The 23,276-nt window shown below is 41.9% G+C and overlaps 1 protein-coding gene and 2 long non-coding RNA genes across 6 annotated transcripts in view; 2 read left to right on the top strand and 1 right to left on the bottom strand.

Moving 5' to 3' along the window:
* THSD4 (thrombospondin type 1 domain containing 4) overlaps positions 1 to 23,276 on the bottom strand; it is a 672,648-nt gene that overhangs the window by 251,508 nt on the left and 397,864 nt on the right. The gene's annotated exons all lie outside the window — the stretch shown is intronic.
* Positions 1 to 23,276, top strand: part of LOC103795564 (uncharacterized) — a 35,186-nt gene that overhangs the window by 8,474 nt on the left and 3,436 nt on the right. For all 4 annotated transcript variants that reach the window (XR_008474203.2, XR_013520787.1, XR_008474204.2 and 1 more), the window contains one exon: positions 21,519 to 21,701. This is a non-coding gene — a long non-coding RNA (uncharacterized LOC103795564). The remainder of the gene's footprint in view (positions 1 to 21,518; positions 21,702 to 23,276) is intronic.
* LOC144577291 (uncharacterized) lies at positions 7,661 to 12,633 on the top strand. Its single transcript, XR_013520788.1, has 2 exons — positions 7,661 to 9,761; positions 10,560 to 12,633. It is a non-coding gene; the product is annotated as an uncharacterized LOC144577291 (long non-coding RNA).

Genomic DNA, 23,276 nt, shown 5'->3' with positions numbered 1-23,276 from the left:
TGGTAACACGCACCTAGTAGCAGTAATCCCAGCTACTTGGGAGGCTGAAGCAAGAGAATCACTTGTAACCCTTGAAATTAGGAGGTGGAAGTTGCAGTGAGCCAAGATCCCACCACTGCACTCCAGCCCGGGTGACAGGGAGAGACTTGTCTCAAAAAAAAAAAAAAAAAAAAAGTAAAATGAATGATAGAAATAATAGTTAAGAATAGAAATGAACACACACACATCTTCCTTGATCCCAGTGATTCACTTAAATGTCACTTTTTCTAGGAGTTACATCTCATTAGACTCCCTGTTAAGCCGAGGGCAATGCCCAGGCCTCCATTCCCAGGTATCCTCTGATTATCTCCAGTGTATTATTTATCATGATGTGTTGTAATTGTTAATTCATGTACTGTCTCCATCAATAGAGTGAGCGCTCCATAACAAGAGATGCCTCTTTTCTCTGTGGCTCCAAGAGTCAGCACACAAATAGCCTGATTCAGTGAATGTCAAACCAGAGAATGGATGCAATGGAGTATTTTATAGGAAACTCTTATCTGTTTGTGACGGGAGATCTTCTAATGGTTCATCTTAGATACCAGAAAACGAAAAACACAGAGGAGAAACTCCCAGAAGGTATATTCCTCAAGGAAATTCAAATAATTTTAACCTAACTTTTGGGTAGCCTAAAAAGAGAAAATGTTAGTGGTAAAATGAGAGTATCAAAAAACATGAATGTATGACACCTAAAACCACACATTTCATGTAAAATATAATATTGCACTACATCTTACTAATGAAGAAGAGTGAACCATAGCAGATGTCACCTCTAAGGCTATTTTACTTCCTGCCAAGAATGTGTTTTCCTTTATGAAGGAAGAAGGAAGATGCAGGCTTCTCCACAGAGGTCCATATTGTATGGCTAAACTGTTCAAACTATGTTCTTTCTTTACATATGCTGACATTGTGTGGAATAGGTGGAAAAAGTCTCTTGTCAAGAAAGCAGCTGGCTATCAGTCAGGGAGCTGGCCATGCAGGAAAGGAGAAGCAGAAGCAGGTGTTAGTAATTAACTCTTTCTTTGTATGAACCAAGAAGCCATTAAATAGTCACAGAGGTGGGAAATGAGGAAAGCAAAGAGTTCTCTGCTGCATTTCTAGTGATTGCTGTCTCTTCTCTTTAAAGAACAATCATGAGAATCTACAACAAAGGAAGTCGCTGCATCCTTACCCTTCTCTGATTTCTGTCTGAAAGGGACCAAAGGCTGGGTGGATCAGCACTTATAAATATCAGGGCAGCCATGCAGTTAGACTGAGCACCTTGCAGGTTCACTGAAAGGAGGGTTATGTTACTTGGCTCAACTGGGTTCAGGGATTTAAAGTCAGGCCAAGAGTAGGGCCACAGACACAGCGAGATGCTTTAAAAAACAAAAACAAAAACAAAAACCCTACAGGCCTAACTCTTAGAGCACACAGGGGAACTAGTTCAGATAATGCATCGAAACCATGCATCGGAATCATGTTGACTGTATTTTTGTTTCAAGTATTTATTCTAAGGAGAGGTTCTCAACTGTGGTCCCTGGATCAGAATCATGGGGGAACTTGTTTTAAAACGCAAATATCAGACTCATCCCAGACTTATGAATTAGGAACTCTGGGGGTTAAGCCCACCGATTTGTGTTATAACAAGCCCTGTGGATGCCTGCTGGTTTGGGAACTTCTGCTTTAAGCAATAATCGTCTGTCTAGTAAACCTTAATTCAAATTGCATAAACTTAAAGTATTATAACAACTTATTTTCTTACAAAAGGTAACTGTCAGACACTAAAACATAGCACAAAGCCGTAATAATGAAAACAGTGGCATAAACAACACTGACGGAAGAGGCAGATCATTTACTAAACATGGAGAGGGATTTCATGTGCAATCAAGAAGTCACTTCAAATCAACAAGGAAAGGAAAGCAAAGGGTTGGGAATGTGGCCAGTGACTTGAGGAGTAAGTTATTTCTCTAATTTATATCAATGACAAAATAAATTGTGGGTGAATTACAGGTTTTATGCAAAAATAGAAGTGTGAAAACAGTAAAAGGAAATGGGTTAATATTTCTATATTCTTGGTGTGGGGAAGGATTTTTAAGCAGAGCTAAAATGAAGACAGAAATCATAAAAGAAAATATTTATATATTTGTATACATATTTAAAAATTCTGTAAATTCAAAATATCATAAACAGAATTAAAAGCCAAATAGGCTGGGTGCAGTAGCTCATGCCTGTAATCCCGGCACTTTGGGAGGCCAACATAGATGAATCACTTGAGGTCAGGAGTTCAAGACCAGCCTTGGCCAACATGGTGAAAACCCGACTCTATTAAAAATACAAAAATTATCCAGGCGTGGTGGCATATGCCTATAAACCCAGCTACTTGGGAGGGTGAGGTGTGAAAATGACTTCAACCTGGGAGGCAGTTGCAGTGAGCCAAGAACACGTGATTGTGATTGCACTCCAGCCTGGGCAACAGAGCAAGACTGTCTCAAAAAAAAAAAAAAAAAAGCTGAATACACAGTAGAGAATGTAGTTCACGTATCCATTTTCTAAAAATATCAGCACTTATCATCTGCTTGAACCAGGAAAAACAGCAATAGGCAAAAACAAACTCAATTCTCATCACTATGGAGCTTACTGTCTGGTGCAGGATGTCAACATTAATGCAACCCAGCAAATACATTTAAAATTGCAACATGAGGCTGGGCATGGTGGCTCGCACCTGTAATCCCAGCACTTTGGGAGGCCGAGGCAGGTGGATCATGAGGTCAAGAGATCGAGACCATCCTGGTCGAAATGGTGAAACCCTGTCTCTACTAAAAATACAAAAAATTAGCTGGGCATGGTGGCGCGTGCCTGTAATCCCAGCTACTCAGGAGGCTGAGGCAGGAGAATTGCCTGAACCCAGGAGGCAGAGGTTGCGGTGAGCCGAGATCGCGCCATTGCACTTCAGCCTGGGTAACAAGAGCAAAACTCCGTCTCAAAAAAAAAATTGCAACGTGAAAAGAATTACAAAGGAAAGATACATGGTAACATAGGAGGTCTGTCCTCATTAGAGAGATTGGCTTGTGAGGGGAGCAACAATGGCCTTCCTGATGACTTGAGAGGAAGAAGGTGTGGCTGAATAGAGGCAACCAAAAGGACACCAGCCTAGCATCAGATGGGCTGAGGACAAAGGGAGGGGCCATGATGAAGAGATTTGTCTTTCTCTTAATGAGAATCTACTTTAAGGGCAAGGGAAGCAGTTATAGGACATTTTGCAAAGGCTACTTCTGCTGTATGGAGAAGGGATTAGAGGGAGGCAAGAATGGAAGCTGGAAGGCCAGTTAGAAGATTATGGCTGTAGTCCAGACTAAAAGGGCTAAGCGCTTAAAACCGGAGGGTGGAAAGAAGTGAATGATTTCAAAGGTAACTGACAACATTTTCAGTGGGAAGGGGCTCAGGTCCACAATATATTTTTAAAAACACAAAACTCTTAAATAAAAACAATGTTAACAATGAAAGGATGGATTCAATGTCTAAACATAGGGGAGGTCTTGGATACACTACAGTACACCCAGAAAGTGAACTCCTATACAATCATTTAGAGTGACCACGCCATATGTTTACTGACTGCTTGATACTGATAACATTTTGATGTTACATTTTAAGACAAAAGTAGGCTACATCAATAAGGGAAGAATAGTCTTTTCAAAAAATAGTGCCAGGATAAGTGGATATCTACACACAAAGGAATGAAGATGGACCCCTACCTCATCCCACTCACACACGAATTAACTCAAAACACATCAAAGATTCTACATCATGGTCACTATAATTAATAGTAACATATTATATACTTGAAAACTACTAAGAGAGATTTTAAGTGTTCTTCCACATATAAATAAATGTTAAATGTGGGAGGTAATACGTATGTGAATTACCCAGTCACAATGTGTACATCAACACAAAACATCATAAGGTACACCATGCATATATATAAGTTTTACTTGCCCATTAAAAAACAAATCATAGTCTGTGGTAGGCAGAATGATGTCTCCAAGATGTCCACATCTTAATCCCTGAAATTTATGAATATGTTACATTACATAGCAAAGGGAAAACAAGGTGGCAGATGGAATTTACATGGCTAATCAGATGACTTTAAAATACAGAGATTATTTTAGATTATCAAGGTAGGCACAATTAATCACAAGGGTCCTTACATGTGGAAGGGCAAGGCAGGAGAGGGAAGACTGTGAGAACTCAACCTGCCGTTGCTGGCTTTGAAGATGAAGAGGAGCTGGGAGCCAAGGAATGTGGCAGCCTATAGGAGGTGGAAAGGGCTAGAAGTAGGGATGCTTTCCTAGAGCCTCCACAGGGACTACGGCTTTGCCAATACCTTGGCTGCAGTCTAGTGAGAACTATTTTGGACTTCTGATCTCTGGAACTGTAAGATAATAAATGTGTTATTTGATGCCACCAAATTTGTGTTGTTATAAAAGCCATAGGACACTATAGACTGACTGTAAGAGCTAAGATTTAAAAACCCTTAGAAGATGATACAGGAGTAACTTCATGACTCTGGGTTAGGTGATAATTTTATAGGTGTAACACCAAAAGCACAAGTGACGGAAAAATAAATGAACGGGACTTTATCAGCATGGAAGGCCCTGGTGCTGCTAAGGATACCATCAAGTTGGTGAAAACACAATCTACAGAATGGGAGAAAAAATGTACAAATCATGTCTGATAAAGGACTTGTATCAGAACCTGTATTCTTACACCTTAATAAAAAATTGGAAACTCAATTAAAATGGGCGAAAGCTTTGAATAGACATTTCTCCAGGAAAAAACATACAAACGGCCAGTAAGCACAGAAAAAGATGTTCAGTATCATGAGTCATTAGGGAAATGCAAATCAAAACCACTACTCAAATACACAGATGATAACAAATGTCAGCAAGGGTGTAGACAAGCTGAAATTCTTTTCTTTTCTTTTTTTGAGACGGGGTTTTGCTGTTGTTACCTAGACTGAAGTGCAATGGTGCGATCTCAGCTCACCGCAACCTCCGCCTTCTGGGTTCAAGCAATTCTGCCTCAGCCTCCTGAGTAACTGGGACTACAGGCGTGCACCACCATGCCCAGCTAATTTTTGTATTTTTAGTAGAGATGAGGTTTCACCCTGTTGACCAGGATGGTCTCAATCTCTTGACCTCATGATTCACCCGCCTCGGCCTCCCAAAGTGCGGGAATTATAGGGGTGAGCCACCATGCCCGGCCAACAAGCTGAAATTCTTATATGCTACTGGTGGCCACGTAAAACGGGGCAGCTGACTTGGAAAATTTTGCAGCTGTATCAAAGAGTTAAATGTAGAATTACCACATAACCCAGTAAGTCCAGTTTTACATATATACCCAAGAGAAATAACGACGTATGTCCACATTATTCATAATAGCCCAAAAAGTAGACATAACTCAAATGTCCATCACCTAATGAATGTATATAAAATGATGCATATCCCCATTACAGAATATAGTTTGGTGATACAAAGAAATGAAGTATTGATACATGCTACAAAATGGATGATCCTTGAAAAATAAAAAAAAATTTTTTTTTTTTTTTGAGACAGAGTTCTGCTCTTGTTGCCCAGCTGGAGTGCAATGGTACAATCTCGGCTCACCGCACCCTCTGCCTCTCAGGTTCAAGGGATTCTCTGGCTTCAGCCTCCGGAGTAGCTGGGATTACAGGCACCTGCCACCACGCCTGGCTAATTTTTAGTAGAGACGAGGTTTTGCCATGTTGGACAGGCTGGTCCCAAACTCCTGACCTCAGGTGATCTGCCCACCTTGGCCTCCCAAAGTGCTTGGATTACAGGCATGAGCCATCGCGGATGGCCAAAAAGATATCTTAAGTGAAGAAAGCTAGTCTTGAAAGACCATTTGTTGAACGATTCCATTAAATGAAATGTCTGAAATAGGCAAACTTACAGAGACAGAAAGTAGATTAATTGTTTCATAGGCCTGAGGACAGTGAGTGGAAATGGGGAGTGACTGCTAATGGGATTACTTTTGGGAGTGATGAAAATGTTCTAAAGTTATATTATGGTGATAGTTATACAATGATGTGAATATGCTAAAGAAAAAAATCAGTGAATTGGAGGGTGTATAAATTGTATCTTTTTTTTTTTTTTTTTTTTTTGAGTTAGAGTCTTGCTCTGTCACCCAGGCTGGAGTGCAGGGCATAATCTTGGCTCACTGCAACCCCTGCCTCCTTAGTTCAAGTGATGCTCGTGTCTCAGCCTCCTGAGCAGCTGGGATTCCATTCACCCACCACCACACCTGACTAATTTTTGTATTTTTAGTAGAGATGAGGTTTCGCCACGTTGGCCAGGCTGGTCTCGAACTCCTGACCTCAAGTGATCCGCTTGCCTTCGCCTCCCAAAGTGTTGGGATTACAGGCATGAGCCACCATATCTGGCCACAAATTATATCTTAATAAGCTGTTTTTAAAATATAGGCCATAAAATATCACTCTTAATTTTATTTTGAGCAAATATAAAATGTATCTCATTCTTTTTAAAAATTTTATTTTCTACTTGTTTTCTGTAAGCAGAAAAATAAATATAGTGAGAAAACAATAATTATTTTCATTTGGACAAACAGTGAAATGATAAATATGGGAGTGACTATGAATAGGCAGTTTGCAAATGAAGATATACAAATGCAACTGAGAGTATGATATGAAAACAATTTAACATTAATAGTAACCAAAGATACACAAAAGCAAGTAACACTTTGCTACATTAACCTGGAAAATAATTTTTATGAAGGATAAATGCCCATTACTGGCAAGAGTCTAGGGAAACAGGTAGTCTGACACAGGGTTGAGATTGCAAATGGATACAGGTGCTTTAACAGTTGGGCTTTGGCTGGGCGCTGTGGCTCGTGACTATAATTCCAGCAATTTGGGAGCCTGAGGTTGAAGGATCCCTTGAGCCCAGGAGTTTGAGAACAGCTACGTAGCGAGATTGTCTCTACAAAAAAATCGAAAAGTTAGCCAAGGGTGTTGTATGCACTGTAGCTCCCAGTATTCAGGAGGCTGTGGTGAGCTGGGATGGTGCTGATGTATTCCAGCCTGGGCAAGAGACTGAGACCCTATCTCTGAGAGTGTACACAAATCACCTTGCTGCTTTTTTTTTTTTTTTTTTTTTTGAGATGGAGTCTTGCTCTCTCGCCAAACTGGAGTGCAGTGGCACGATCTCATCACCTCGCATCTTAACATGATAGTAAATCAGTAGATCTGGGATGGGCCTCAAACTTTGGATTTCTAATAACCTCTAATGATGCTGGGGTTATTTTAGTTCAAAATGTATGCATTACGAAGCCTGGTGATATTGCCTGCTTAGAGCAGGTCTCCCACCTGACCAGTAGGTCTTCCCTTCATCTTCAAAGCCAGCAATGGCAGGTTGAGTTCTCACAACCTTCCCTCATCTGCCTTGCTCTTCCACCTTTAAGGACCCTTGTGGTTAAATTTTCTCCTACTAGTCAGGTGGGAGACCTGCTCTAAGCAGGCATTATCAGCAGGCTTCATAATGCATACATTTTGAACTAACACCAGTTCCATATCTAAGAATCATGGACATGAGCCAACATTTGTCTAAAAAAGAGTTCTCATCTTCATTTGGTTCATAAAGGTGAAAAATCTTAATGTAAATGTTTAATTACAAAGTCTGAGTTAAATACGTCTTGTATGTTTTAGAATACTATTTAATTATAAAACTGACGTATTGTAATATTTAGCGACACTGAATGGTGTTTGCTGTATGGATGTGACAATTTGCTAAGTGAAAAAAGGTTACAAAGGAGGATTCTAAGGATGAAACCATTTTCATTACACACAGAAAAAGTGATCAGAAGGCTATTCTCCACCATGGTAATGCTGGTTCTCTCTGCGCGGTAATTTTTACTTTCTCCTATTTGCTAATCAATATTTTCTAGCATTCACACCACAAACACACAATATTAACATAATAAGGAGGAGTAATGAAGGTTATTTTGATCCTGCTCAGATTACCAGGGATTTGCCTCATTGGCAACCCAGCTCAGCCAAAAGAGGCAAAAGCTCCATCTAGAGGTTCTTTCATCAAACTGCAGGCACCTGATCCCAGAAACCCACAGAAGACTAAAATGCTCAGCAAATACATCTCATATCTCAGAAGGCACACACGTGGCAAGTATCTCAGAAGGATTGGTTTTCTTTCCATGACCAAAGGTGTTCATTCTATGTCTAAATGGAAAACTTTACAACTCCCGCCAGTGGAGCTGAGAAAATATTACCAGTGGGAAACTGACAGAGAGCCAACCAACTCATTGGTTTCCTTCCAAGGGTCTTCAATACACTCCTTCTCTAATCTTAATTTTACTTAAATATAGTTAATTTCCTGCTTTGAATAGAACAGAGATGATTATTACTTTCTGAAAAAGAAAGAAAATGGCTTTGCATAAGTTAAGAGCTTTGTCGAACACCTATATTATAAACAGCCAGCACTAAACACTCGGGTGAAAAAGTTTAACAAATATGTGGCAAGATAAATCCTACGTTAAGTAATTCCACCCTTTGGAGTTTCAGTCAGTGCTAAGAGTTTAGTGTTGGCATTGCTGATGGCTGCTACTCTCCTGAGTCATGTCTCTCTTCCAGCCTCACTCCCTTAAGGCCAATGCTATAGAATAAGCACCAAAGGTTCCCGTGAACACCTCTGCAAAACATGGCAGATCAACCCAACAGTATAACCTTACTTACTCCTCAGCATGGCCTGGACCTGTATTTTAGGCTTCAGGACTTACATAAATTTCTGAGGCCTTGGAGAAAGTACTGGAAAAACCTGGAAACACTGACCTTGCAATAAAAGCTTAAGGCTGGGGTTATGAGTGAGTTGGAGATGAGGAACATGAAGAGGGGACATACTGATGGTTTTTAAGTTCACAAGGGGTTCTAAGGCAGCCCTGGTCTCCCTCTACCCAGCATTCAGGAGTCTTCTGCCCAGTTTTTGCATCTCTTCCTTGGCAGCTGGAAAATATCGGAGAAACTAACCCAGAACAAAGAGCTAATTAAGTGATAACTGGATTGAAGTGTTACCTCTTCTTGCATTTTAACGAAAGAAAAGAATAACATTTAATGAGTGCTACTAGGAAGTGTATTAAGAGACCATAAATGTATTATCTCATTTAAATAATATACCAAGTGGATGGGTGAGTCAAGGCTTGGAAAAAGTTAAGTGACTTTTTCATGATCACATAAACAAGTCTGTAGCAAAGCATGGATTCAAAACCCAGGACATCTGTCTCCACAGCCGAGGCTCCTAACCACAATGCAGCAGAAGAGTCTTGCTGACTGCGTTTTTGAAATGTGTCTTGAATTCATCCACTTCTGCCCATTTTCACGTGTACACAAGTTCAAAGCATCGCACCTCCCGCACACTCACAGCCCCAAAACCATTGCTTGGCCTCCTAGATGAAGCATCACTGAAGTTACATCTGACCCTGGATGTAACTTTAATCTCTGATCTTTATGTCCTTCCTCTCCCCTTACTCCCAGCCACAGGAGCTGAGCTGGCAAGAAGTGTAGCGACACCACACTGAATTGGGCATTCTGACTGCTGTTAACCTCAGCTTGCTGGAAACCAGCCTCAATCTTGGCACTGAGTGCACCAGCCCCCGAGCTGCTGTAACCACCATTCGGCTGGTGGTCTTCTCCACTGGTGTGTCTTCCAGCTTGTGCACAGAACTTGTTCATTTTCTAATAATAATTTCTACCAGGGGTATTTCATTTTCTTCCCCCAATAAAAAGGATTAGAAGAAGATAGTATAAAGGCTGCAACTACCAGCAAAAAGTGGCAAGAAGAAATCAGTAAAAACTGTAGTTACCATTAACAGCAGCACTGCCACCTAGCACCGTTCTGTGTGGGGATAAGCAGCCACAGATAATTTGCAAGTCTCCGAGGGTGATAATTCATGTTCATAAGCATAATTCCCAAGCAAATCCCAACAAACCACGTCATTAAGAAAGAGTAGAGTTTTGATATTTATTATGTCAGGCATTAGGCTGGGAGGTAGCTATGATCCCCATTTAATTCTCCAATCTATAGATTAAGTTTCCTTTATTTTACAGTTGATAAAGCTGGAGACTGGAAAAGGTACAATTATTTTCAGTACACTTTGTTCAAGAAAACATAAAAGTATACAGGATACTTTAGAGAAATCTTTGGTGATTGTCTAATTTCTGGGTTTCTAACTACTCACAAAAAAAATCACCTTTATTTCTCCTGTCTTTACTAAGCTTCCCCTTCTCAACCTAGCACCTGGCACCAGGAGTGTTTAATCTGATTGAAAACACAGTAAGTGCAGTTAATCACTAACCTCAGCTTTCAACTGAGACTGTTAGGTAAAAAGTCAAATAGACTTCCTGCTGACAGAGAACCTTATTCCATATTTCTTATGATCAATACACACAGCACATTTTGAATAGATAAGTAATTATGAAATTTGTTTTCCCACAGTAACAAGAGAGAACATGTTCAGAAGAATGTCGAGTGCTATCATAAAAAGGGAAAGCTGAAAACATTCACCTCCTGTTTCATCAAGTTTATTCACTAAGGCAAAGCTAGCTGCTATAACAGATGAACCTTGATGGCAAACACAAAGAGCTTATTTCTTGATAGTATAAAACTCAGTTGGTGGGCAGGGAGGACACAGCTCCACACAACCACTTAGGGACCCAGGCTGCCAGAGGCTCTATGCCCCTCAATACATGGTTTCCAAGGTTGCACTGGAAACTCATATCCACCTGGCAGATGGAGAGGGGAAAAAGTGGAGGATCACCAGGACTGGTCCATCTTCCACTGGGTACATCCAACTGCAAAGAAGGCTGGGAAATATGGCCTAGCTACAGACCCAAGAAAAAAGAGACTCAGGCTTGGCAAACAACTAAAGAATCTTTGCCATAATAGTCAGGAGCTTCCAAAGAAGTGAGTTCATCACTGTTACCTAAATTATATGAAAGTGTGATGTGAACTGGTAAGAAACGGATCATGGGAAGCCCAGACTTACTCCTTACCAGCCATGAAGCCTACACACCTGCCGCATATCAAGATTTCCCTTCTGCTCCTGCTTCCTTTAAGGCCAGTCAAGAAATCTGATGAATCTGTGAAAAAAGGAAGTCTCATCATCTTTACCAGTTGATGTTCAGATAGTCCAGTGTCAGTTACAAAAGGCAGCCCAGTGAGGGAGTTTGTACTTACATTATGGAATGCAAAGAGGCAAAGAAAAGAACACTTACAGAGTGCCTACTCTATATGGATGCTTGACAGACATTATCTTCTTTAATTTTAATAACCATGGGGGGAGAAATTTTATTTCCATTTTCCAGATGAGAAGACTAAGCTCACAGAAGTGGACAACTCTACTAAAGGTTGCAGTAGTCTTAAGAGTTAGACTTCAGTTTGGGTGCTACTCGAGTCCATGTACTTCCCCATCCTGTTTCCCCTGGAGCCGAGGGCTGCTGGGTGCCACTGTGTGGGTTGTTGCCTGGAATGAGAAGTTGCTGACAAAGTCCTCGGTGGTTGCTCCAGACGTTCTGAAGGGCCCTGACTCTCAGGGTCGAGGACCCCATCCATTGTAAAAATATGATACACAGGCAAGAGCACTTAGCTCTCATTCTTATCACTGACTCTGGCAATGGCAGAGATGAAGGAGAGAGGGAGAGAGAGTTTCCAAGTTAGCTGTCTCCCATTTTCAACTTTTGTGGTTTTCAATAATAAACACTCTGGAAAGTTGGGTATTTGCCTGAGTGCAAGAGCGTCCAAGGCACTGTTTAGTCCTAAGGCTATTTTCTTAGGCTTATACCTAGGATATATCAGACAAGATATTAAGAGTTTAAATTGCCTGGGTGAGGTGGCTCACAACTGTAATCCCAGCACTTTGGAAGCCTGAGATAGGAGGATCACTTGAGCCCAGGAGTCAGAGACTACCAGCCTGGCCAACATGGCAAGACCCAGTCTTTACAAAAAATACAAAAACTAGCTGGGCGTGGTGGTGTGCACCTGTAGTCCCAGCTACTCAGGAGGCTGAGGTGGGAGGATTACTTGAAACGGGGAGGTTAAAGCTGTGGTGAGCCGTGATTGTGCCACTGCACTCCAGCCTGGGCAACAAAGTGAGAGCCTGTCAAAAAAAAAAAAGGATAAACATGTGGAAAAAAAATCAATAAAATCTGAGCAACATCAACGAAGAAAAGCAGCAAAATTAAAAGAAAATCCAAAAGAGGAATCATAAACATTAACTAAAGTGGTGGGGTGTGTGTGTCAGAACCTATCTGATGATGTCGGGAATAGATCAGGGGTTTGCAACAATTTTGCACTTTCAGATGCTCAAGTTTTTGGCTATACATTTGAAGGCGTTAATGGTAAATCCGTTATGAAAAAGAAAGTGTTGGGAAGTTACCAGAACTCCCTGCTGTTGTCACATTTTTCACTTCTGCTGCCTTCCATCTGAGAATTGTTTATTGCCCTGACCATGTCTTTTTATATTCATCAGAGGAAGAGATTGTGTATTTCAATAAACGGCTGCCTTAGTCAATTTTTTTCTGTTACGTCAAAATACTTGAGAATGGGTAATATATAAATAGTAGAAATTGGTTTCTCACAGTTCTGGAGGCTGGAAGTTCAAGATTAAGGCACCAGCAGGTCTGGTGTCTGGTGAGGGCCCTGTCTTCACTTTCAAGGTGGCATCTTGTTGCTGTGTCCTTACATGGTGAAAGGCAGAAGGGCAAAAGGCCGAACCCTGTGTGAAGGCTATTTTATAAGGGCATTAAGCCCATTTATGAGGGAGAAGTCTTCATGACCTAAGCACCTCCTAAAGGACCCATGTCTTAATACACCTGCACTGGGGATTAAGTTTCAACATGAATTTGGGGAACATTCAGACTATGGCTAGTCATTTTTCATACATACTAACTTGCCATGACATGGTGCCTTGTAGCTGTGGCACTGTAAATCCCGCCTCATTCTGTGCCACGTGCCACTTGCTCAGTTCAGCATACTCTCCAATAGACACTGAAAGAGCCTGTGTTCTAGGTTGACGCAAAAACAAATTTTACATACAGATCAAAATTTTGCAGAATACCTGTGCGGCACTGCTACGCAATAAGCTACCACACCAGCTCTAGGGATCGTCATCACCTAATTGGAAAAGTGCAAAATCAAAGACTCGGCATTTGCCCAAGTGAGAGATGAAGCTCTATTTCACATATTCAGTTCATCCCACCCATAAACATGCTGAGAGAGTCAACATCATATTTTCACTGCAGCAACTGTTCCTGAAATATGTCCAGTCCAACTATTCCTAAAATAGTTTATTTCAGGAACAAAAAAACCAAACACAACTTAAAGAATCCCTAAACTAAGCCTAAAGAGAGCACAATGAAACTGCCAAAACGACTGCATTTCTGTCCATTCGGTGGACCTCTAAGCGACTGTCTCCTAACAAGAAAGAAGTAACTTGAAAATATTCAGCCGGTGCCAGTGATGTGTGATTTAAGAGAGGAAATACTTAGAGGCTTAAGAGACCTTTGCAGGGAGCCTGGAAGCTGGCTGCAAGTTTGAAGAAACTTGCATTCTCTGGAATCCAGGTTCATTTCTCTCTGGGAACCACCAGGAAGTAAAGTCCATAAACTGAGATTTTAGAAGGTCCTTGAAACAGGCAATGAATCAGAACAAAATGAAACTTGGTTCAAGTAGGCAGTAATTTATTGCGGTGGTGTTCCCAGCCTACAGGGGGAACATTCAGCCATTTACAACGAAATAGTGATGGGTCAGTGAATTTGATAATATATCCAGGGGCAGAATGTAACTGAATAGGGTTGGTTCTTATTTCCTTGGTTCTACTAATTCACTTACTGTTTACTGTGACTGCGTGTGTCAGGTGTTAGAAGCTCCTGAATGAGTGAGACCCACTTCCTGTCCTTGAGTGGTTCACGTTCTACAGGGAATGAGAAAGGTGGCGAGTCTGTAGCTAGGGATGCTAAGGCAAAGTTCTCACTAGCTCTCACCAAGGACCATGATTTTCTGTTGCATTTGTGAGACCATTGAGATGAGATGCAAAGAATGCATCTCCAAAAATCCCAACAGATTCGGACTTTTCAGCATGATTTAGGACGTCGACTTCTTCATCTGTGTCCTGTTTCCTCACAGTTGGAATGTTCTGTCCATGGACTATGATAACAGAAGTCAGTTATTTCTAACTCATTACTTGGGAAGACATCTCCCTAATACATAAAACATTTGCGCAGATTTCTCTGTACATTGTAAATCTGTATAACTGACTCTCAGCTCATAGTTTGAATAAATGTATCTGTGGGCACCTTTTAACCACCCCCACTTGCTGGCTCTGTGCTCAGGCCTGACCTTGTCCAGTTCTGTACCTTCCACTGCATCCTGCATATTTCCACTTGCAAGTCTTACCAATGTTTCAAATCCAAAACATCTATTAAATCCGCAGTTTGGTGGTTATGAGTGTCAGTTTTAACATTAGGAAGCTTAAAGTTAAATTCTGCTTGTACCACATACTAGTCGGTAAGTTTGGAATAATTTGGGCTAGTAATTTAATCTCTATGTGCCGCATGTTCCTCATCTATACAATTAGATGACTGATAGTACCTATCCCTTGAGGCTGTCACAAGAATTGAGACATTACATGTAAAACACTTAGCATGGGGCCTGATGCATAATGAGCACTCAGTAAATATTAGCTATTTTTATTCTTCATTGCAAAATTGATGTCTATGTTTCTGTCATTAATATCACCATTTTCTTTGTAGGTGAGGTAGGGAGAGTTCAGGATTGAAGAGTCCCGATGACTGCATCCAAGGTGCATAACTGCTGATCTTGGTTGGCCCTTTTTGAGGCATGGAGGAGGGAGGGAGGGAGCATGGGCAAGGAGGTTCTTTAAAGTATAAAGCAAGAAGGGGCTCATCCACCTACTCCTCCTATGCTCACGGCAGACATTGCAAGTCATTTACAACACTCTTCCCTGCTCAGCTCCTGCAGCTTAGCGTCCTTCTCAAGGCAGCATAGAGTCAGCCATCCAACGCAGCAGAGTTGCCACACTGGGTGAAATGTACTTGCTACAACTGCTCTAAAGGAACAGCTTCTGCTGTCAAGAAGGTTCCAGAGAAATAAGAAAGCAAACCATGGGACAGTTGCACAGACTATTAAAGTCAGAGTGTCACTGTGCAAATCTGCAAATGGCTTCTGCCAACTGCCAGTTCCTGGTGTCAATCCCTGTGGCTATCTTTAAGGATGGCAGGCGTCTTGGAGACAACCCTGGCCCTCAACAGACTGTTCGATTTCAGTTTTCTCCACCCCATCTTTCTGACCATCACTTATATGATCTTTTCTCAGAGGGTGGGCACCATCGAGCAGTCTTTTTCAGAAGTGTGGGGACCACTTGTTCTTTGAGATAATCTAGATAAAACAGGTCCACGGTCAAGTAAGTGTGGGAAAGGCTATCCCCCAGAAACCTTCTTTAGATAGTTATGATATACACAGGGATGTTAAAAGCTTACAAACATCCTGCAGGATAGATACCTGTTCAATACTGTTTAATCCAAGGTTCCCCAAATGTCTTTGTGTATAGAACAATTTTCCCCTCATATAATAGCTACTGGTATACCAAGATCCAGCATTCTGTATTTTGGAGAAATATGCCTTGGTGTCAAATTAGGATTTTCTCCTTCTCTTGATGACCACATGAAAATTTATCACCAAGTTCTGGCAAATTCTTTCGTGAAATATCTCCTGCTTCCATTTCCTCCTCTTTATTCCCATCCAGTTCCTCATTTTTCCAGTCCTGGACTAAGGCCAGAGCAGCCAGTGAGCCCAGTGTCTGCACCCAACCCTTGCTATCCTACTACCCCCATCAACCATCTTCCTAATACATCCGCATCATTGCAGTAGGTTGAAGGGTGGTCTCCCAAAAGATACGACCATGTCCCAATCCCCAGAACCTGGCCTCATTTGGAAAAAGGGTCTTTGCAGATGTGATTAAGGATCTGATGATGAGGTCATCCTGGACTGTCCAGGTGGGCCTTACATCCAATAGCTTGTGTCCTTATGAGAGAAACACAGAAGATAAACACAGAGAGAAGAAAAGTCCATGTGATGATGGAGGCAGAGACTGGAGGGATGCAGCCAGGGGCCAAGGAATGCCTGGAGTCCACAGAAACCAGAAGAGACCAGCCTGGAGTCCACAGAAACCGGAAGAGACCAGCCTGGAGTCCACAGAAACCGGAAGAGACCAGCCTGGAGTCCACAGAAACCGGAAGAGACCAGGAATGAGTATCCCTTGGAGCCTCAGAAGGGAGCACAAACCTGCTGGCCTTGATTTCTGATGTAAAGTTTCCAGAACTGTGAGAATTGATTTCTGTTGTTTCAAGCCACTGAGTTTGTGGTACTTGATTACAGAAGCTACTGCAGTCATCACATCTTTTTTACTCAGCTCCAAAAATGAAGCAACATGAGCTAACACTGACTTACCCCAAAGGGTTGACTCTTTTGTTTCCATAACGTGCCAGATAACCAAGCGTGACCCCCAGTGTGGTGGGCACATGTGCATTGATGTGGTGCAAGGGAGGCATCTAGACAGGCTTGGCTGCCCCTTTTCTGTGGTTCAGGCTGGAGTCTCATTAAGTTGCTGGTCCCAAAGTCTTTCTCTTTTGAACTTACTAAATCCTCCCTTTCATCTTCCAGGTATACAAAACCTACTCCTTTTCTAAATATCTAAAGGTAGATATCCATAAACTCTGCCACTGACACCTCTCAGTTCTACCTAGAGACACAGAGGTGTTAAATCACCTATTCCAGGAGGTTCACAGAAAGTCAAGGAAGATTCTGGGTTGGCTTGCTTTCCTTGCTTTGTATTTCTTCACCCCACATTTATTTATTCAGTCAACATGTGTTTACTGAGCACATATTAGGTGACAACCACGACATTCAGAATTGGTCACACTTAAGTATGAAATTCTGAATACATCTCTTTCAATCGATGAGCAATACTTTTCACTTTCCAAACACTCCATCAGCACTTGCGTGTTCCTCTTATTATCCTGGACTTCCCTCTTCCCCACTCCTAACCCCATACCTTCACATAGAAGCTGTCTTCTATGATCTGTCCACAACTGTGCATGTCCTGGACTGGGGAGACAGCTCAAAGGACAGCTTTGAGTTTGCCTCTACCATGTCACTACAGTAAAACATGTAGGCTAATCTAAATAAGTTGGTTGTGATAGTAATATTAATAATAGTAGTAACACTTGGAAAGGTAAATAAAGTACACAGAAAACATGCAGGATTTTATTCTAGACAGAAGAAAGTACCCTGAAGTAGGAATTAAAAGTTCAAGGCCAGGCTCTGCTACTTTCCAGCTAGGTGGTCTCTCTGGGTAATATCACTTCATCTTAAAGAGCAGGTATATGCCTCCATGAGGTGCAAAGCCCAGGTTCACATCAGGTGTAAAAGGGTGAAAAACGGTAACAGTGAGCTGATGATGAATGTTTTTTATGAGTATGTTAGGGCTTTAACTTTCAAGGAGTGTTTTACACAAAGGGACGCAGACTGGCTCACCATACAGGTGACTGTATTTGTCCCTCACCAATTTTTATAATAATTTCTTGAAGCGGGGGAGGACTCAAGATAGCTCTGTGAGAACAACCCAGGATTGGAGCTCTCGTTGAATCCGCAAAGAGGGACATGGATGAATCTGGAGAACGTCATCCTCAGCAAACTGACACAAGAACAGAAAATGAAACACCGCATATTCTCACTCATAGGCGGGTGATGAAAAATGAGAACACATGGACACAGAAAGGGGAGTACTAAACACTGGGGTCTACTGGGGGGAAAAGGGGAGGGCCAGTGGGAGGGGGAGGTGGGGAGGGATAGCCTGGGGAGAAATGCCAAATGTGGGTGAAGGGGAGATGAAAAGAAAAGCACACTGCCATGTGTGTTCCTATGCAACTGTCTTGCATGCTCTGCTCATGTACCCAAAACCTAAAATCCAATAAAAAATTAAAAAAAAATAATAATTTCTTGAAGCAATGAGGCCTTTAGAAGAAGGATCCCAGCTTATTCATTTTGGCATCTGGAGTCTGGAACACAGTAGGCACGTGACATACATTTGTAAAATGAGTAAACACATGCCTATTATTCATAACTTTTTCTTCAAGGATCTTAAAGGAACTTTTAGTGACAGCAAAATCTGATCCACCAGGTGAGTCAACAAAACAAACAAACAAACAAACAAACAAAACCCCAAATTGATCTACAGGTTAATGAATTCTTTTAGAACACAAATGAGGAACTGAGAGCAACCTGAGAGGTCATCTTCTTACTCATGGCCATTTGGCAGGGAAATTCATGGCTCTTCCATAGTGGTTCGGTTGTCTTGGAAGTCTAAGTATTTTCAAGTTGGAGAAACACAGAGAAGTAATTAAAAAGTAACTCTGCCAGGATCCCGGAGCCTAGAAAACTGAGACCCGATCATCCACCCATGCTTTTGGACAGGAGTAGGTCAGTGTCAAAGAAAATCCATTTTTTAAAGTGATGAAATGAATTCAATTTAATATGATGCCTAAAGAATCTTATTTATTTAAACAATTTCTTTAAAAAAATAAGCTGTATATTTATCTTTTAAAATAATGGAAAACTAAAATCTCTTACCAAAAAATTATCTATAATCCCATCATTTTCCTTGTCTGCAGGGAGAGTGGGGAAGTAGGCAGTTTTGTTAGGTGTTCACTTTGCAATTCAAAGGGGGAGAGAGTATTTGTGTGCTGTTACTTTTAGGTAAAGTAGTGGAAGACAAGTTAAGTAAACCAATAATTTCCTTTTTCTATTCACAACAATTTCCCTTTCTCACCCTTGTCTTCTCCCGAGTCCATTATCTTCAGGTGCATCACTGATGTTGGTAGTTGATCCACCAACATTTCAAAATCAGTATGGTCATGGAAGGAAGACGTTAGCCATTCGCTCTCAAGGTTCCTCTTCAAACTTTGTGTTGCTACCATCTCCCATTCTTTTGGGATTTACAGAGACTTCTTGGGCAGCACTGCTCCCAACTTAGCAAACCTATCTTCCTCACTTACAGCAGAGTGAGGATATAATCTCTGGTATCAGGTTATAAGGTTTAAATCTCAGGTCCACCACCTACTATATAGCACTTTGGCCAAATGATGTAACCTGTTTAGAGTTCAGTTAATCCATCAGAAAAAGGGGAGCAAGAATAGTAGCTGTGTCATAAGACTGTTGTGTTTACTGAGGGAATACCGTACGTCAAGTGCTCAGCATAGAACCTAACACATTGTAAGTGCCTAATGAATGTTCTCTATCATTTCTCCAAATGAAAATCTCAGTAAAACATACCGGAAATGTGTAAATATGAACATTCTCCAACTCAAGGGCAGTGGGATAAAAGGAGTCCAGACACTCTCTTGTTTAGATAAAACTCTTCTTGCCCCACAAGCTGCCTAAGAAAGCGATTCCAAGGAGGAGGCCCTGGGGCCCACCCCACAGGAAGCTTTAAGAAAGAGCAGTCACTCCTAGACTCCAGACTTCCGGTCTGAACTGATGGGGAAACCTCCTCTAGTGTCATTCAGGGCAAATGGCAACACGGAGCAAGCTTTACCTCCAACACAACCTCCCAGGTCATGTTTGCCATCCGGGTCTCATCTCTAGACCGGTCGACCCCTCCCTTAGTGAGAGCACGCTCCAACCCTCCCTGACAACCCCTCCACTTTCCACTCTGACTTCTGAAATTAGTAATGCCAACCAGGCCATATTGCTTACTCGCTGCATGTTTCTTAACTGTGTCAGTTTCCTATGTGATATGGAGCTATTAACAGTATCTACAGTTTAGGATTACCAACAGGACTAAACAAGTCGTTGCAGGAAAAGCACTTAGAATCCCGCTAGACAGACAATACATGTTCAATAAAAACTTGCCATCCTATGATTTGCCGGAGCTACATCATCTTTTCTGAATGTTTACTTCCTTTCTGCCCACTCCCTGGACCTGGCTGGCCTCAGAGGATCACTCCTCACACCCAGGGCCTGGAGGTAGGATAGTCTTTTCTCACCAATTCTCCCCCCTTGCTCTTTCCAAAGCACTATCCTCCTCCTTCGAAACTTCCAGCTTCTGAAGTTCATGTTCTTCTAACCATTTTCTCCACTCCCTGTCTTGCTACTGTACACTCTATTCCACAAACAGATACCAGAGTTATCGTTAACACTTAATTCAGGCCAGGCATGGTGGTTCATGCCTGTCATCCCAGCACTTTGGGAGGCCAAGGCAGTTGAATCACTTGAGGCCAGTAGTTTGAGACCAACCTGGCCAACATGGTGAAACCCCGTCTCTACTAAAAATACAAAAAGTAGCTGGGCATGGCAATGTGCGCCCATAATCCCAGCTACCTGGGAGGTTGAGGCTAGAGAATTGCCTCAACCAGGGACGCAGAGACTGCAGTGAGCTGAGATCATGCCACTGCACTCCAGCCTGGGTGACAGAGTGAGATTTCGTCTTAAAAAAAAGAAAAAGAAAAAACTTAATTCAGATAACATACCGCTTCTGCTTTAAACCTTTCTATGGTGTCCTATTACCTTGGAACAAAATCCAAAGCCTGTCTACATCTCTGACCTTATATTGTCACTCACCGCCACTGGCTACACAGTGAAACTGGCCATCTTGCTGTTCCTGAAAGACATGGCACTCACTCACCCCAGGGCCTCTGCACTTGCTGTTTCCACTGTGCCCAACACTGGATTCTGGATCCTTCATATCACTCAGGTCTGAGTTCAAAAGTCATCCCAGAAAATCCTTCTAAGAGACCCCAACATAAAGCAGCCCACATTCCCTATTACTTTCCTCCATCTACTGTTCTTACGGCCTTACCGACATCTGAAATAATCATGCTATCTTATTGTTAAAAAAATGCCATATTATTTTTAACTTCCTGTTTTTCTGTCTTTCTGGTGTATATGCTCCATAAGATTGGGAGTCTTGCCTTTATAGTTCATTGTAGAATCCCTGAGCAAAAGTGCCTGGTCACAGTAACCATGCACAAACATTTGCTGAATAAACCAACACAGAACAATGGGTCTAAAGACCACAAAGCTCTGTCCTGGATTTCAATCTGAGCTCTGACAATTTATTGGCTGTGTTGCCTTGGACAAATTATTTGCCTCTCTGAGACTCAAATCCCTCCAATTAGAAAACAGTGGAGGCGGAGAGTCATCCTATCAGGGCTGGGAGGATTAATGAGATTGTGTTTACGGCAGCACCTAACATATTGCTCCACAAATTCCAAGCACTCGAAAAATCATTATAGTTATTACTACCCAGAGGATAACATAAACTTTAAAACTTTACTAAGATTAAAGTCACTTAAACTTGGATCTCTTTCTCTTTTTCAGAGTCTGGAGGAGTACAAACCCCAGCCAGAGGATGTCTCTATCATTCCCACCCAGGTAGGGACTTCTGCTCTTGGAAAAATGCCTCCCTTTGTCTGAGAAACAGAGCAGATCATCACATCACGTTCCTGAGAACAGTGGATCCCATATTTAATGGTTTAAAGCTGACAGACGAAAGATTCCAAGGTATCATAACTTCTTGTATACATTAGCAAGAGGAATTAAGTTTTCCACAGCCGAATTGAATACATTTAGAAGGGATGGGGAGATGGGGGCGTGTGAACAGGTTTCCCTGCAAGAAGTCAGGGAAACTTTCAACTTTGTATTCCTAAGGAAGGGTCTATTTTCTGGAACCGAGCAATGCATACATGTTCCCCAGAGCATCTTGCACTTCTGAGAGCTCTTGGGTCTACTTGGCCTTTCCTTTCTCAAATCTGTGGATAATTAAAACAAGGAGAAGGCAGTCTGGTCAGTTCTCGTCCTTGACATTCATGGCCAACAGATGAAGCATACATATGTCTACACAGCACTACCCTCCCTCTGGGGACCTCCAGTATCCTTGCAGCTCTGGAGAGAGTTGTGATTGAACAGAAGGGCCAACAAGACTTCAAGGCAATGCTTGGCTTTTCGTCTGCTCAAGGAAGGTTACCAATGCCACAGTGCTTGCACTTTGGGCCTTCTTCCATAGGCCTGAACAGAAGCATGGTCAAAATTTCTCGTTCATCACACACCAGGGCCTGAAGGGGAGTGGGCACCTAGGGGAGGGTTAGAAGAAATACCTAATGTAGATGACGGGTTGATGGGGTGCAGCTAACCACCATGGCACGTGTATACCTAGGCAACAAACCTGCACGTTCTGCACCTGTACCCCAAAACTTAAAGTATAATTAAAAAATAAAAGAAAAAAAATTTGCTTATTCTTTAAAGGAGACTTTGGCTGAGGAGGAAAGCAAGTAGTTTGGTGTGGTTACATCAGTGAGAGACAGGCAGGGGACTGAGCAGGAAACGGTTGTTTTCTGTGCATTAACACAGGACCGAGACGCCAGTGAGACTCGGCGCATCGCGTGGAATTCTGCTAGGGAGCATTATTATTCACGTTACAAATGAGAACGTCATGTTATTCACGTTACAAATGAGAATGTCTTTCGGCCTGAAATTATTGTTACTGAAGAAGAATTTACAAAACAAATCCAAACATACTAAGATTTTGAATGAGGGAGATTGAGAAGGTTGGGAAGGTCAAATAGGTAGAAGGGAGATAAAGGACTGGAGGCGAGAATGAAAGCGAGGTTAAGAGACAGAGATGAAGCAAGAGGAAGCAGCAGCGTGAAAGAGAAAACAGACACACACCGAAGAGAGAGACATGGACAGGGAAGGAGGGAAGGGAGCAGTGGGGATGGAAGAAGAGACAGCAGGTTTAGAGCAGGTTGAAGCGACCCATTATCACACCAGATGCTTCAACTTGCCTTGCTGCTTACTTGGACGGTGGTCAGTGAAAGAAACTATCACATGACATTTTTGCTAGCAGTCTGTAAATTCATTCATCCTTCTTTTGAGAATCTTATATGTTAGTTTAGCTTAGGCCAATGAAAGCAGTCAAATGTCTTCTGCTTTAAATACCCTGGACAAACCTCAGGCAGAGTTCATTCAACAGAACTTTCTGTGATGATAGAAGGTTCTCCCTGCCCAATATGGTAGCCACTAAGCTACATGTATCAACTGGACACTTAGCATGCAGCTAACTCAACCAAGGAACGGAAT

The sequence above is a fragment of the Callithrix jacchus genome, chromosome 8 (genome assembly GCF_049354715.1).
Source record: "Callithrix jacchus isolate 240 chromosome 8, calJac240_pri, whole genome shotgun sequence".
NCBI lineage: Eukaryota > Metazoa > Chordata > Mammalia > Primates > Cebidae > Callithrix > Callithrix jacchus.
The sequence above is the reverse complement of the archived record's forward strand: the minus strand, read 5'-3'. Positions and strand labels throughout refer to the sequence as shown.